The sequence below is a fragment of the Triticum aestivum genome, chromosome 3A (genome assembly GCF_018294505.1).
Source record: "Triticum aestivum cultivar Chinese Spring chromosome 3A, IWGSC CS RefSeq v2.1, whole genome shotgun sequence".
NCBI lineage: Eukaryota > Viridiplantae > Streptophyta > Magnoliopsida > Poales > Poaceae > Triticum > Triticum aestivum.
The window spans coordinates 134,523,876-134,538,285 of NC_057800.1; positions in this window are offsets into that span (position 1 = coordinate 134,523,876).

The following is a 14,410-nucleotide window of genomic DNA, read 5'->3' on the forward strand; positions in this document are numbered from 1 at the left end:
AACGTTTGGTGGTGGCGTTACCCACCGTATAGGAAGTATTAGACCCAGACACGGCGCACAATTATCGTGGTGCTCCGAAGTCAAATTCCACATTAATGTATTCACACTTAGAATGTATGTCTTCATTGATTGAAGATATACTTCACTTCGTGTGTTGCACATCTAAGTCATCAATATGCATAAGGGTTAGGATGTGTGCCTGATCACAGGACATTTGAGGATTCCAGGATATTTAGCTCACACCATAACTTGCAAAACCTCTTCTCATCCAAGGGCTTGGTGAAGATATCTGCCAATTGCTCTTCAGTGTTGACGTATATGATATCAATGTCTTCCTTCACAACATGATCTCTGAGAAAGTGATGACGAATTTCAATGTGCTTTGTCTTCGAGTGCTGAACTGGGTTGTTAGCAATCTTGATGGCGCTTTCGTTGTCGCAGTAAAGTGGCACTTGCTTCAGATGAATGCCATAGTCCTTGAGTGTTTGCTTCATCCACAAAAGCTGAGCGCAGCAAGATCCAGCAGCAATGTATTCAGATTCAGCAGTGGAGAGAGATACACAATTCTGCTTCTTTGAAGACCAACATACAAGTGATCGTCCCAGAAAGTGACATGTGCCTGATGTAGACTTGCGATCAACTTTGTCACCAGCATAATCAGCATCCGAGAATCCAACCAGATCAAACTCTGAGCCCTTTGGATACCATAATCCTAGAGTTGGGGTGTGAGCCAAATATCGAAGAATTCGCTTCGAAATCGAGCACACATGCAAACACTAAGCATAATATCTGGCCTAGATGCACATAGATAAAGTAAAGAACCAATCATGGAGCGGTATACCTTTTGATCGAACTCTTTACCATTGTCGTCAGGACCCAGATGATGTTTGGCTGGCATTGGTGTTGTGAAGCCTTTGCAGTCTTGCATACCGAACTTCTTCAGGAAATCTTTGAGATACTTCTCTTGAGATATGAAGATGCCATTGCGTTGTTGTCGTATTTGAAGACCAAGGAAGAACTTCAGCTCCCCCATCATGGACATCTGATATTGCTCTTGCATCATATATCCAAACTCTTCACTGTACTTCTGATTGGTGCAGCCGAAGATAATGTCATCCACATATATTTGGCACACAAACAGTTCACCATCATATGTCTTCGTGAAAAGAGTGGGATCTAGGGAACCAGGTATGAAGCCTTTGCTCTTCAGGAAGTATTTGAGTGTGTCATACCAGGCCCGAGGGGCTTGTTTGAGGCCATACAGTGCCTTGTTGAGATTGTATACCATGTCAGGATGTTTTGGATTTTCAAAGCCAGGTGGTTGTGCAACATACACTTCTTCTTCAATCTTGCCATTGAGAAAGGCACTCTTCACATCCATTTGATATAGAAGTATGTTATGATGATTTGCATAGGCCAGCAGTATGCGTATGGCTTCAAGTCTAGCCACAGGAGCAAATGTTTCATCGAAGTCAATGCCTTCCACTTGAGTATATCCTTGAGCAACGAGGCGAGCTTTGTTTCTGACAACTTGACCATGCTCATCTTGCTTGTTGCGGTATATCAATTTGGTGCCTATTATATTGTGCTTCCGTGGATCAGGACGCTTAACCAGTTCCCATACGTTATTCAGTTCAAACTGTTGAAGCTCTTCTTGCATAGCTTGAATCCATTCAGGTTCCATGAAGGCTTCTTCAACTTTCTTGGGTTCTGCTATTGAGATGAATGCGAAGTGCCCACAGAAATTTGCTAGCTGAGTTGCCCTTGAACGAGTGAGTGGACCAGGTGCATTGATGCTATCAATTATTCTTTCAATCTACACTTCATTGGCAACGCGAGGATGTACAGGGCGAAGACTTTGCTCTTGCTGTTCATTGTCGTTGTTGGAAGGAATGTCTTCAGGCTGAGCATTGTCTTCATGTTGATCAGGTGCTGAAATGATAAGTTCTTCTTCAGGATGAGCTTCAGAAGGTATAATTTCTCCAGTTCCCATTAGCTTGATTGATTCACTGGATGGAACTTCATCTAGCACATTTGGCAGCTGCTCTCTTTGTGAACCGTTGGTCTCATCGAACCGCACATCCACTGTTTCAACCACTTTGTAATGAAAGAGATTGAAGACTCTGTAGGAGTGCGAATCCTTTCCATATCCGAGCATAAAACCCTCATGTGCTTTTGGTGCAAATTTTGAGGTGTGATGTGGGTCCTTGATCCAGCACCTTGCGCCAAATACTCTGAAGTAACTGACATTTGGCTTCTTGCCAGTAAGGAGCTCATAAGATGTCTTTTTCAGTAGCTTGTGAAGATAAACACGATTGATTGTATGGCATGCAGTATCAATGGCTTCGGGCCAGAATTTTCTTGGGGTTTTGTATTCATCTAGCATCGTTCTGGCCATCTCAATTAGTGTTCTGTTCTTGCGTTCGACAACGCCATTCTGCTGTGGCGTGTACGGGGCTGAGAATTCATGTGTGATGCCCAAGGTATCAAGATATGTATCAAGGCCAGTGTTCTTGAATTCAGTGCCATTGTCACTTCTGATGTGCTTTATCTTGGCGCCAAAATTGTTCATAGCTCGATTGGCGAAGCGTCTGAAGACATCCTGCACTTCAGTCTTGTAAAGGATTATGTGCACCCAAGTATATCTAGAATAATCATCAACAATAACAAAGCCATAGAGGAAAGCAGTAGTAGTTAGAGTTGAGTAATGAGTAGGACCGAAAAGATCCATGTGAAGCAGTTCGAAGGGTCGAGTAGTGGTCATGATTGTCTTCGAGGGATGTTTGGCCCTCGTCATCTTCCCTGCTTCACAGGTACCGCATAAGTGGTCTTTCTTGAACTTGACGCCCTCGATGCCTATGACATGCTTCTTCTTCGCAAGGGTGTGGAGGTTCCTCATGCCAGCATGTCCAAGCCTCCGATGCCAGAGCCAGCATTCTGAAGCCTTTGCTAGAAGACATACTGCAAGCTGTGTCCCTGCTGAGAAATCTACCACGTACAAATCATCTTTTCGATACCCTTCAAACACTAGAGACTTGTCAGATTCCATTAGTACAAGGCAACGATATTTTCCAAACATTACGATCATGTTCAAATCGCAAAGGATTGAGACAAACATTAAGTTGAAGCCAAGGGATTCAACAAGCATGACTTTATCCATGTGTTGATCCCTTGAGATTGCAACTCTACCTAGACCCAATACCTTACTTTTACCAGTGTCAGCAAATGTGATGTGGCTCTTGTCGGATGGACATAAGGTTGAGTCCATAAGAAGACTTCTTTTGCCAGTCATGTGATTTGTACACCCACTATCAATAATCCATTCTGAAGACGCTGGTGTCGTACCCTACAGTGCAGTTAGGGGGATAGGCTTCACCAAGAGCATTGTGAAGCAAAAACATTTGATGAACCAGTGGGTTATGAAAGCTTAGATCCAGGTTAGGACTAATAGCGAGAGTAGCAAGCGATTCAGGTACGAAGTACATAGTAAGACCATTTGGGCATTTGATCTTGCACCCTACAAGATGTTTAAGGTCCCCAGCAATAGCGGCAGATGATTTTGGTTTTTTGCTGGAGACCTTTCCCTGCAAAAGAGAGTTAAGCCTTCTTAACCACCCACGTCTTCAAGGGTGGCTTAGAAGCAATAAGTCTAAGTGCAGCATCTGAGAATTTTGGCTTTGAAGCCTTAGCAAATAGTCTTGCAGGCGGACAATAGTACTCATAAGAATAAGCAGAATAGTTCTTGGTCTTATGAACGTGGCGGTTTGATGAACCGCTCTCATATTCATATGCCTGAGTGTGATTTCCCTGCAAAAAATTTGCGTTAGTGCGACTCAGGTGGGTCCTCTATCTGTATGAAGCCTTTGGACCGTATGAAGCCTTTGGTCTGAGGTTTGTCTTCTTCACGTGAGGTGTCATGATGACATTCACAGAAAGACTCTCCAGACACCTTTTCGGAACCCAGATCTTCTTCATAGGCGGTCCATTCCTGCAGTTAGTACCAATGTACTTGGAAAATACTTCACCATTCTGATTCTTAAACAGTATATAGTTTGTATCAAAGGATTCATCAATGATAATGGGGTTAGCACAAGTGAAGCCAGATAGATTGGATGGATCTGCTGAAGGTTCCTTTGCAGCAACCCACATGGTTTTGGGGTACTGCTCAGGTTTCCAGTAAGAGCCATCTGCATTCATTTTCCTTACGAACCCTACACCCTCTTTCCTAGGGTTTCGGTTCGGAATCTGCTTTTTCAGGACATCACATAGCGTCTGATGCCCTTTAAGACTTTTGTACATCCCTGTTTCAAGCAATGTCTTCAACCTAGCATTCTCATCAGCAATAGCGATGGTATCCTCAGCAGAGGGGTTAGTTACCACATCAACAGTTGAAGATATTGCAACAGCAGTAGCAGTAGAACATTCAGCAACAGAAGTAGCATTATCACGCTCAAGGAATTTAAGACATGGTGGTTCAAATCCTTCCTGAGCAGGACTGATCTGTTTGGCGCGAAGCGACTCGTTTTCCGTTTGAAGATCTTCATGAACCGCTCTCAATTTCTCAAGATCCTGCTTCCTTTGAAGATAATCATAGGAAAGCTTTTCATGAGTTGTTGAGAGAGTTTCATGACGACTTTCAAGTTCCTGATACTTAACGTGAAGATTTTTTATGTCTTCAATTAAGGATTCAGATCGAGTCATTTCAGCACCTAACAGATCATCGCTTCTGTCTAACAGTTTTTGAATATGTTCCATAGCTTTCTGTTGTTCAGTTGCAATTTTAGCAAGTGTTTTGTAGCTAGGTTTTGAACCACAATCAGAGTCATCGTCACTAGATGTTTGATAGTGAGTAGTGCGTGTGTTTACCTTGGCACCGCGTGCCATGAAGCAGTAGGTAGAAGCGGAGTAGTCCTTGTCATTTGCATCGGTGTCGGTGATGAAGTCATTGTCTTCAGTGTTGAAGATGGACTTGGCAACATATGATGTAGCCAGACTTGCAACGCCTGAGTCGGATTCCTCCTCAGACTCCACCTCCGCCTCCTCAGAAGCAGACTCCTCTGAATCCATTTCCTTGCCAACAAACGCACGTGCCTTGCTAGATGAGCTCTTCTTGTGTGATGAAGACTTTGAGGAACACTTGGAAGAAGACTTTGAGTATTTCTTCTTCTTCTTCTTGTCGTCAGAGTCATATTCCTTGCTCTTCTTCTTCTTTTTGTTCTCATTGTCCCACTGTGGACACTCAGAGATGAAGTGGCCAAGTTTCTTGCACTTGTGACATGTTTTATTCTTGTAGTCATGAGCAGGAGCTTCATCATTCCTTGAACTTGATCGGGAAGACTTTCTGAAGCCTTTCTTCTTGGTGAATTTTTGGAACTTCTTGACAAGCATAGCAAGTTCCCTTCCAATGTCTTCAGGATCATCAGAACTGCTGTCAGATTCTTCTTCAGATGAGGAGACAGCTTTTGCCTTCAAGGCACGAGTTCGCCCATAGTTTGGACCGTAAATATCTCTTTTCTCCGAAAGCTGAAACTCATGTGTGTTGAGCCTCTCAAGTATGTCAGACGGATCGAGTGTCTTGAAATCAGGATGTTCTTGAATCATCAGGGCCAGGATGTCAAACGAACTATCAAGAGATCTCAGCAGCGTCTTGACGACTTCGTGTTTGGTAATTTCAGTGGCGCCGAGGGCTTGAAGCTCATTTGTGATGTCAGTGAGTCGGTCAAATGTGTGCTGGACATTCTCATTGTCATTTCGCTTGAAGCGGTTGAAGAGGTTGCGAAGGACACTGATTCTCTGATCTCTCTGGGTTGAGATGCCTTCATTGACCTTGGAGAGCCAGTCCCAGACCAGCTTGGATGTCTTCAAAGCACTCACACGGCTATACTGTCCTTTGGTCAGATGACCACAGATGATATTCTTGGTAGGAGAGTCCAGTTGAACGAATTTCTTGACATCAGTAGCAGTGACACCTTCTCCAGCCATGGGAACGCCGTTCTCGATGACATACCATAGGTCGACGTCAATGGCTTCAAGATGCATGCGCATCTTATTCTTCCAGTAGGGATATTCAGTTCCATCGAAGACGGGGCACGCAGCAGAGACTTTAATTATCCCTGCAGTCGACATAGCTAAAACTCCAGGTGGTTAAACCGAATCACACAGAACAAGGGAGCACCTTGCTATGATACCAATTGAAAGTGCGTTATATCGACTAGAGGGGGGTGAATAGGCGATTTTTATGAAAGTCTTCAGAACATGGGAGTTTTGAAGACAAACGATAAAATTAAACCTATTACCATGCAGCGGAAGGTAGACTACACTAGGCAAACCATAGTCAAGTATTCAATGAAGTGAAAGCACAAAGACTAATAGCAGCTAGGTAGTAAGGATCAGGTAGGAAGATATTGTGAAGCCAAACAGAACACGCAGTCACTCAGTGAAGACAAATGATAGAGCAAACATACAATGACTTCACAAGGAGGAACAGTAAGTAAAGTGAAGTGAATATGAAACCAGTGACTCGTTGAAGACAATGATTTGTTGAACCAGTTCCAGTTGCTGCGACAACTGTACGTATGGTTGGAGCGGCTAGGTATTTAAACCTTAGGACACACAGTCCCGGACACCCAGTCCTGAACACGCAGCTCAGGACACCCAGTCCTCACCGTATTCTCCTTGAGCTAAGGTCACATAGACCTCGCCCAATCACTCTGGTAAGTCTTCAAGGTAGACTCCCAAACCTTCACAGACTTCGTTCACTGGCAATCCACAATGTCTCTTGGAAGCTCAGAACGCGATGCCTAACCGGCTGGAGGATGCACAGTCCTCAAGTGTAATAAGTCTTCAGATCACACAGACAAGAAGACTTAAGTGATGCCCAATTCTCTCTGGCTCTGGTGGTTAGGGCTTTTACCCTCGCAAGGAAATCTCGCTCAAAGGCTTCAAGGTGGGTTGCTCTCAAACGACAAAAGCCGTACTTTCAATCTGAGTAGCCAACCGTTTATGGTTGTAGGGGGTGGGCTATTTATAGCCACTTGGCAACCCGACCTGATTTGTCCGAAATGACCCTGGGTCACTAAGGAACTGACACATGTTCCAACGGTCAGATTTCAAACTCACATGACAACTTTACTTGGGATACAAGCAAAGCTGACTTGTCCGACTCTGGACAAGATTCGCTCTCATAGTCTTCACTCGAAGACATAGGTTTTTGGTTTAGGCATCACTTCAGTCATTCTGACTGGTTCTCTTGGACCCCACTTAACAGTACGGTGGTTCCTATGACTCAACACAAAAGAAAAAGACCTACGAAAGATCTAAGTCTTCGAGCTCCATAGGCTTCATATCGTGTCTTCTCTTGTCATAGTCTTCAATGTGAATATCTTCATATACCACCTTTGACTTCAATGTCTTCATACATTTTTAGGGGTCATCTCTGGTAGTAAAACCGAATCATGAGGAGCTTCTACCTGTGTTATCCTGCAATTCTCACAAACACATTAGTCCCTCAACTAGGTTTGTCATTAATACTCCAAAACCAACTAGGGGTGGCACTAGATGCACTTACATGTAGGTATGTACATACCACACGGTGAATCTCAGAAAATCATTTCCATTTGTATGTATATCACACACAGTTCTTTGTGTGGAAACATTTGTGCAAGGTGGGCTAACGCAAACAGTTCGCTGCCGGAAGCTGTGTGTGATTGTTTTTGATCGAACACGCCTACTTTCTAGAAACCGTGTGGGTTGTTTGAGTTCGTCGCCCATGGTGTTGTCTGAGTAACCATATGCAATAGAAAACCCCAATAAGCAGGGTAATTAGCCTATTATTGATAATCCATGTACTAATCAAATTGATATTTTTTTATAAAATACGCCAGATATATCTGTCTAAAAGCAAGCGGGATTTCATAATCGAATTACACCAGATAGCTTTGGCACTCAGTTACGCCATTACACAACAGCACCAAGTTTCATATGCAACATCAAAAACCTTTAGAAAGTAGCACCATACACGATAAATAAAGAGATGAATCTCATCTGGAAAACTACAGAAGCGGAAGGCAAATATTGAGCCCTGAGTGATGTTGAATGTCCTTGAAACTATAGGCCAGTGGCTATGGATAATTACCCGCCCAACCTTCGTCCTCTTCAGCAAGACTTTAGTATTGTACCATGGGTGTTGAATGTACCTTCCTCGCCTCTTGTCCATGCACATGGTTTGAGAGGTAATCATCGGTGAACTGCATTGTAAAATATTGAAAACAAAGATATGCATAAATCGCTGTTATAAATTTTGAAATGGTGCAAGGGGTAAAAACAAGAAAAAGAGTTAGTACCATCCTATAGTTGACTAATGTCTTCTTCATTGTGCAAAAAAAGATCTTGTTGTTATTCATTGCAAGTTTCTTCATCCTAACATTCTTTCTGAGTTTCTTGACTTGACTGATATTCATGTACATCTCATTTCCCCATAAGCAAAATCAGTCGAATAGTGGGTCTAAGCCTCTGACAGCAGGACCTACATGTGCAAGACCAAATTGTAAGAAACCTAAATATTAGAATGATTCCTGCAACTGCAAAATAATGTGCTATCAGCGAAAGGACCATGCTTGAACAAACCTCAATGGTAAACCGCAGTGTCTCCCATTGTTTCCCTGCAACACACATAAGGAAGATCTTGATCAGGTTAATTGAGAGTTGCCATACTATTAGTAGAATATGTATTAAGTACAGCCAAATTCGATTGGTGTCACATGCATAACAATACAAAATTGAAGCCACAGCTAATGAAAATCAAATTGCAGAACTGAACCAAACAGTTAAATGAGTAACAGACCAAATGAACCAAAATAGTTAATTGAGCACGACATTGCAGAATAGAAACATGTACTAGAAGATAAGACAGTTAACAAAACAAAGTATGCTTGAGAACAGTACTACGAAATGTAGCAATTGTTGGACCAAAGTGTTAACTGAACATTACATTTCGGAGGACCAAACTATTAACTGAACATCAGATTGCATATTAACATTACAGAGGACAAATCGCTAGAAGGCACTGGCAGTGGCCTCGAGAAAATAGCACGAACTGTATTTTAAAGTAGACAACCACATGGTGGTGTCGACGGTGGCCTCGAAGATGAGGTGCTGCTCCAAGATCTGGCGGTCGGCATGCATGGCAGCCATAGCGACCTCGTGCGCGCGTGCGGCCGCATGCTACTGAGCTCCAAGTTATACTACGTGCAAAATGGCTGTGGGCGATGCTTAATTGAAGGAAGGGGACAGTGATTTCAGCAGAAGGTGTAGCGCCATCGGCCGGGGCATGTGGGATGGGAAAGGAGGAGAATGGTGTGGGTGGGGTGTGGATTACCTGACCATATCGACGAGGCCGCGCAGCAAGAAGAAGGGTCGCCGGCGAGAAGGCGGCGCTGCAAGAAGAAGAGTCTCCGGCGAGGAGGCGACGCTGCAAGAAGAAGGATCGTTGACGAGGAGGCTGAGCTGCAAGAAGAAGGGTCACCGGCGAGGAAGCTGAGCTGCCAGTGAGCAGTAGTGATGGTTTGAACTTGGAAAGCAAGGAGGAATAGTGGAAATGTGGCTTTTGGTGGGAGGGAGGGGGCGGGGAGATAGATATTTCAGCAGTGGCAAAAAAATTTGCTCGGTGCCGTGAGAAACTGGCGCGCATGTGTGGTTCAAGAGGGGGCGATGGATTGTAGACGACGAAGCTTCCTGCGCAAGCCAGACAACACGGTGCGCCAAGATATTTTATATCGCACCCCAAACGATTCTTTCTAGTAAAACTGTTTGTGGTATACCTGATTTTTTTATTATGTTTTGAAAGACAAAATGGTGTTACGGAGGGAAAGGATGGTGTTTGAATTGCTAGAACATTTATGTACAGTGAACATGCAACTATTATATGAGTGTCGTGTTTAAATTTGGAATTATTCCGGATTCGTTTGGCATTTTTGTGCATTAATTGAGTTTATCGGCATTTAATGTGCATAATTCAAATTTGAACTACAAGCACATGCTCCAGTGCACCAAAGTTTGTTGAAAAATCACATGTGTGTCCTTGGGTGAATTTATAGGTCCCATGCAAGAAATGGGAATGAAATTCAAACATCTGGACGTCATGGCTCGGCCGGGAAGATTGAGAAACTTGGTTTTTTTAATTCCTGTAAATCCAAAACATGCCTGAAAATGATAAAACTTGGCATGGTGTCATGACATGGCACCAACATGCCGCGGTAATTTTTTTGGCTGAATTGGGACAAGCTTTGGTGTAAGCTTCTTGCAAACCGGAGCTTCCCTCAAGAAGGCTCGTGGTTTCGAGAGGGAACGTGTCACCTCTGTGTGTGAAACAACATACGTACACTGCCTTCTCCCGCCTTAACTTTTTTATACAGGTAGATTAGACCAAATAGAAGTATCATGCTAAATTTTGGAATTATTCCGGCTTCATTTGGCATTTTATGCATTAGTTGAGTTTCTGGGCATTTAATGTGCATAATTCAAATTTGAACTACAAGCACATGCTCCGGTGCACCAAAGTTTGTTGAAAAATCACATGTGTGTCCTTGGGTGAATTTATAGTTCCCATGCAAGAAATGGGAATGAAATTCAAACATCTGGGCATCGTAGCTCGGCCGTAAAATTGAGAAACTTGGTTTTTTTAATTCCTGTAAATCCAAAACATGCCTGAAAATCATGAAACTTGGCATGGTGTCATGACATGGCACTAACATGCTGCGGTAATTATTTTAGCCGAATTGGGACAAGCTTTGGTGTAAGCTTCTTGCAAACCGGAGCTTCCCTCAAGAAAGCTCGTGGTTCCAAGAGGGAACGTGTCACCTCCGTGTGCGAAACGGCATACATACACTGCCTTCTCCTGCCTTAATTTTTTTACGCAGGTAGATTAGACCAAATAGAAGTATCGTGCTAAATTTTGGAGTTATTCCGGGTTCGTTTGGCCTTTTTATACATTAATTGTGTTTCTGGGCATTTAATGTGTCGGGACCCCGACTCGATGCCACATCGATCCAGCATGTAACACCTCATATCACTTTGCGGCCTCACGCACGGTATCCCCACGGGTGTCGCCTTACCTTTGCCCGGGACCGTTTGCGCCTTTTGGCACACGTATATGATGGTGTCGCTAGCATCCATATGATAAAGAGCCCGGGCTGACATGGCTAGTTGTAAACCCAAAGTGGCACTAACGTACAGGGACAGGCATCCATGACCCAGCATCGAACGTGTCGGTCATCAGCGAGTGAATCCAGGCTGTAGCACTGGGCTAACAGGACTCCGGTGAACCGGGCTGTAGCAGGCTAACAAGACTCTGGTATTCATCGCGTGACATTTCCCCGAAGGGACAGACACAGGATCGAAGAAGGACACATGCCGGCCAGCCTAAGTGTTCCGGAGCAGTAGCAAGCTACCAGGGCTCAATGGAAGCACTAGGAGACATTTCCCGGTAAGAGAGGCTACTAAGGATAAACAACTAGATAGTCAGATCCCACACATAGCAATACACATTACACGTACGCATAACATGCAAGTATGTGCTGTACAACATGGCATCACAGCATAACTCAACAACTTATATAGATAAAGGCTCAGAAGAGCCATCACAGCATTATTACAAACAGGGGTCACATGACCCAACAGTCAGAGCAATCAAGCAACAAGCGGAAGCATTACATGTCTGAGTACAGACATCTATAAATGAAAAAGGCTGAAAGCCTAACTATCTACAACGTCCGCTCAAGATCGTAGCTGAGGTACTAGCTACTAGTCGAAGTCCACGAGAACACTAGTAAGACCGGAGTCTCCGCTGCAAAACATAAATAAAGCAACATGAGTACAAAGGTACTCAGCAAGACTTACATCAGATCCTACCATACATGCATCTGTATCAAGAGGTAATGTGGGGTTTAGTTGCAGCAAGCCAGCTTTGACTCTGTGGCTATCCTGTTCTACGACTACCAGAAACTCTGGAGGTGAAACAACGTACACGAGTCCACTAATCACCACACAATACACTATTATGGATTCATCCCCGTCTCCCTACGAGAAGGCCATCCATAGCACTCACACTTGTCTTGAGCATTTTAGGGTATCCACTTCAAGTTGTCTATGTACCATGTAAGCATCCAAGAAGTCCATAACCGCGGACCCGGCTATTCGAATAGATCATGTTAACCCTGCAGGGGTGTACTTCTTCACACACGCTCTCGCCACTTACCGCCATGTACACGTCATGTATCTCGGCAACCTTCAAGCGGAAGCCTGGCGAGGGTGTCGGCCACGACCTGGCTAACCACACAAGACTCTAGTCCAGGTTTATCGCCTATTCGGGTTCCATCCGCAAGGAGATCCGGCCGGGGTGTCGCTCACGGCCCCAAACGATGTGAGCAGGGTTCCCGAGCCCACCAACCGGGTGCCACTCGGTACACCGGGCCACGTGTGCCTAGTCTGTCCCAAGCCCACCCTGCCGGGTGCCACTTGGTAGAAAAATAGCACTACCTACAAACACCAGAAACTAGTTGCGACTCCTGGACAGAGATCAAGTTGGCTAATAAGTCGAGAGGGGCACTTAAGCATTCCAATGTGTGGTAGTATCGAGTCATTGGACAACATACATAGAACTCAGTGCTTAAGGACGGTTCTAGTGAGACAACCCACCATGTACTCCTACATGGCCTCTCACCGCTACCTTTACCAAATCGTGTTCACACACTTCACTCTCAGCATCAGAACATATCGGGACACTCCAATTCATTCCCAATGAACCAGACCTGACACAACTCTAAGCAATAGCAGGCATAGCATGGTAGGAACACAACAATGGCTTCAATCAACTCCTACACATGCTAGTGGGTTTCAACTATTTACTGTGGCAATGACAGGTCATGCAGAGGAATGGGTTCAACTACCGCAGCACAAAGTAGCATATGAATCGTTGTTGTCCTAATGCAATAACTGAGAGCAGGAGCGAGAGAGTAGGGTTTTGTCGAAATGAACAAGGGGGTTTGCTTGCCTGGTAAATCAACAAGGGAGGCACTGCTTCACAGACAGGTACTCTGGAACGTCTCCGGAGCAGGACCTATCGAGAAGGAACGGTGCCGGCAATCAATACACAATCATATGCAACAATATGATGCATGAACATGGCATGTAGATGTGATGATGTTTGAGCTAATGCAACTAGTATTCAATTTGAATGAAGTCCATTTGAACAAAAGGTTCAAATGCAACTCCAAAATTAAGTCTCTTAATGTGCCATAATGTGTTTTCTCATATTCAGCATGTATAAGTTGGTTTGTCATGCATGAAACTAGTACAGATGGAAAGATTGCATTTTTCTGATAATTTTTCATATATAAATTATTTTAATCTGAGCTACGGTTGAATTGATATGAATTTTTGAAGTTTAAAACAATTTCTGGAATTTTCTGATTAAATTTAATTCCAGAAATCATATTATTGCGCCAGCATGACGTCAGCACGACGTCAGCGGTCAACTGGGCTGGTCCGGGTCAAACCTAACGTGTGGGGTCCACACGTCAGTGACAGGGGGTTAAACAGGGGTTAAATTAACTTAATTAAAAGGTTAGGGGGCACCGGGGCCCACATGTCAGCCTCAGGGGGTTAATTAACAGTGATTAGCACTAAGCTAATCACCTGCTGACGGGGCCCACTCGTCAGGCCGGCGAGGTCGTCGGCGGCGACCTCTGGACGCGGCGGCGTCCGCGAAACAGGCCACGGGGGCGGCGTCGGAGAGCACCGGGGCGTAGCCCGGGCTCTCGCGCATCTGGTGGGACAGGTGGGAGCAGCGGGGAAGGCCGGAGCTCGCCGGAGCAAAGCTCGCGGCGGCGGCCGGAGCTCGGCTTCGAGCGGGAACGGGCTGCGGGGCACGGGGAGGCTACCTGAGGGGCTCGGCGGCACCCTCGTGGCACTGGGAGCGCGATGGAAGGCTCGGTTTGGGCGGAGGCGGGCCGAGACGGCGGCGGCGACATGGACGGCGGCGAGAGGCTTCGGCCGTGGTGGGGAACGGCGCTACGGCGCGGAAACGAGGGGGAGAAGAGAAGGCAACGGCGGCGGAGCTCACCGCGGACCTCCAGGGCTGCTCGTTGTGGCCGGGGATGCGTTGGAGACGGCGAATCGGAGTCGGCGGTCGACGGCGTCCGAGGAGGAAGACGATGGCGACGGCGGCTACACAGGGCGTCCGGAGGTTCATGGCTCGACGAGGAGGTGGAGGGGGTTGTGGCGGAGCTCGGAAGCGTGTCGGGGAGGCGAGGGGAGGCCGGTGGCGATGGCTATGGTGAACGGCGGCGACCGACGCGTTCGGACACGGGAGAGAGAGAGGGAGGGAGAGGAGAGGAAGAATCGGGGGAGAGTG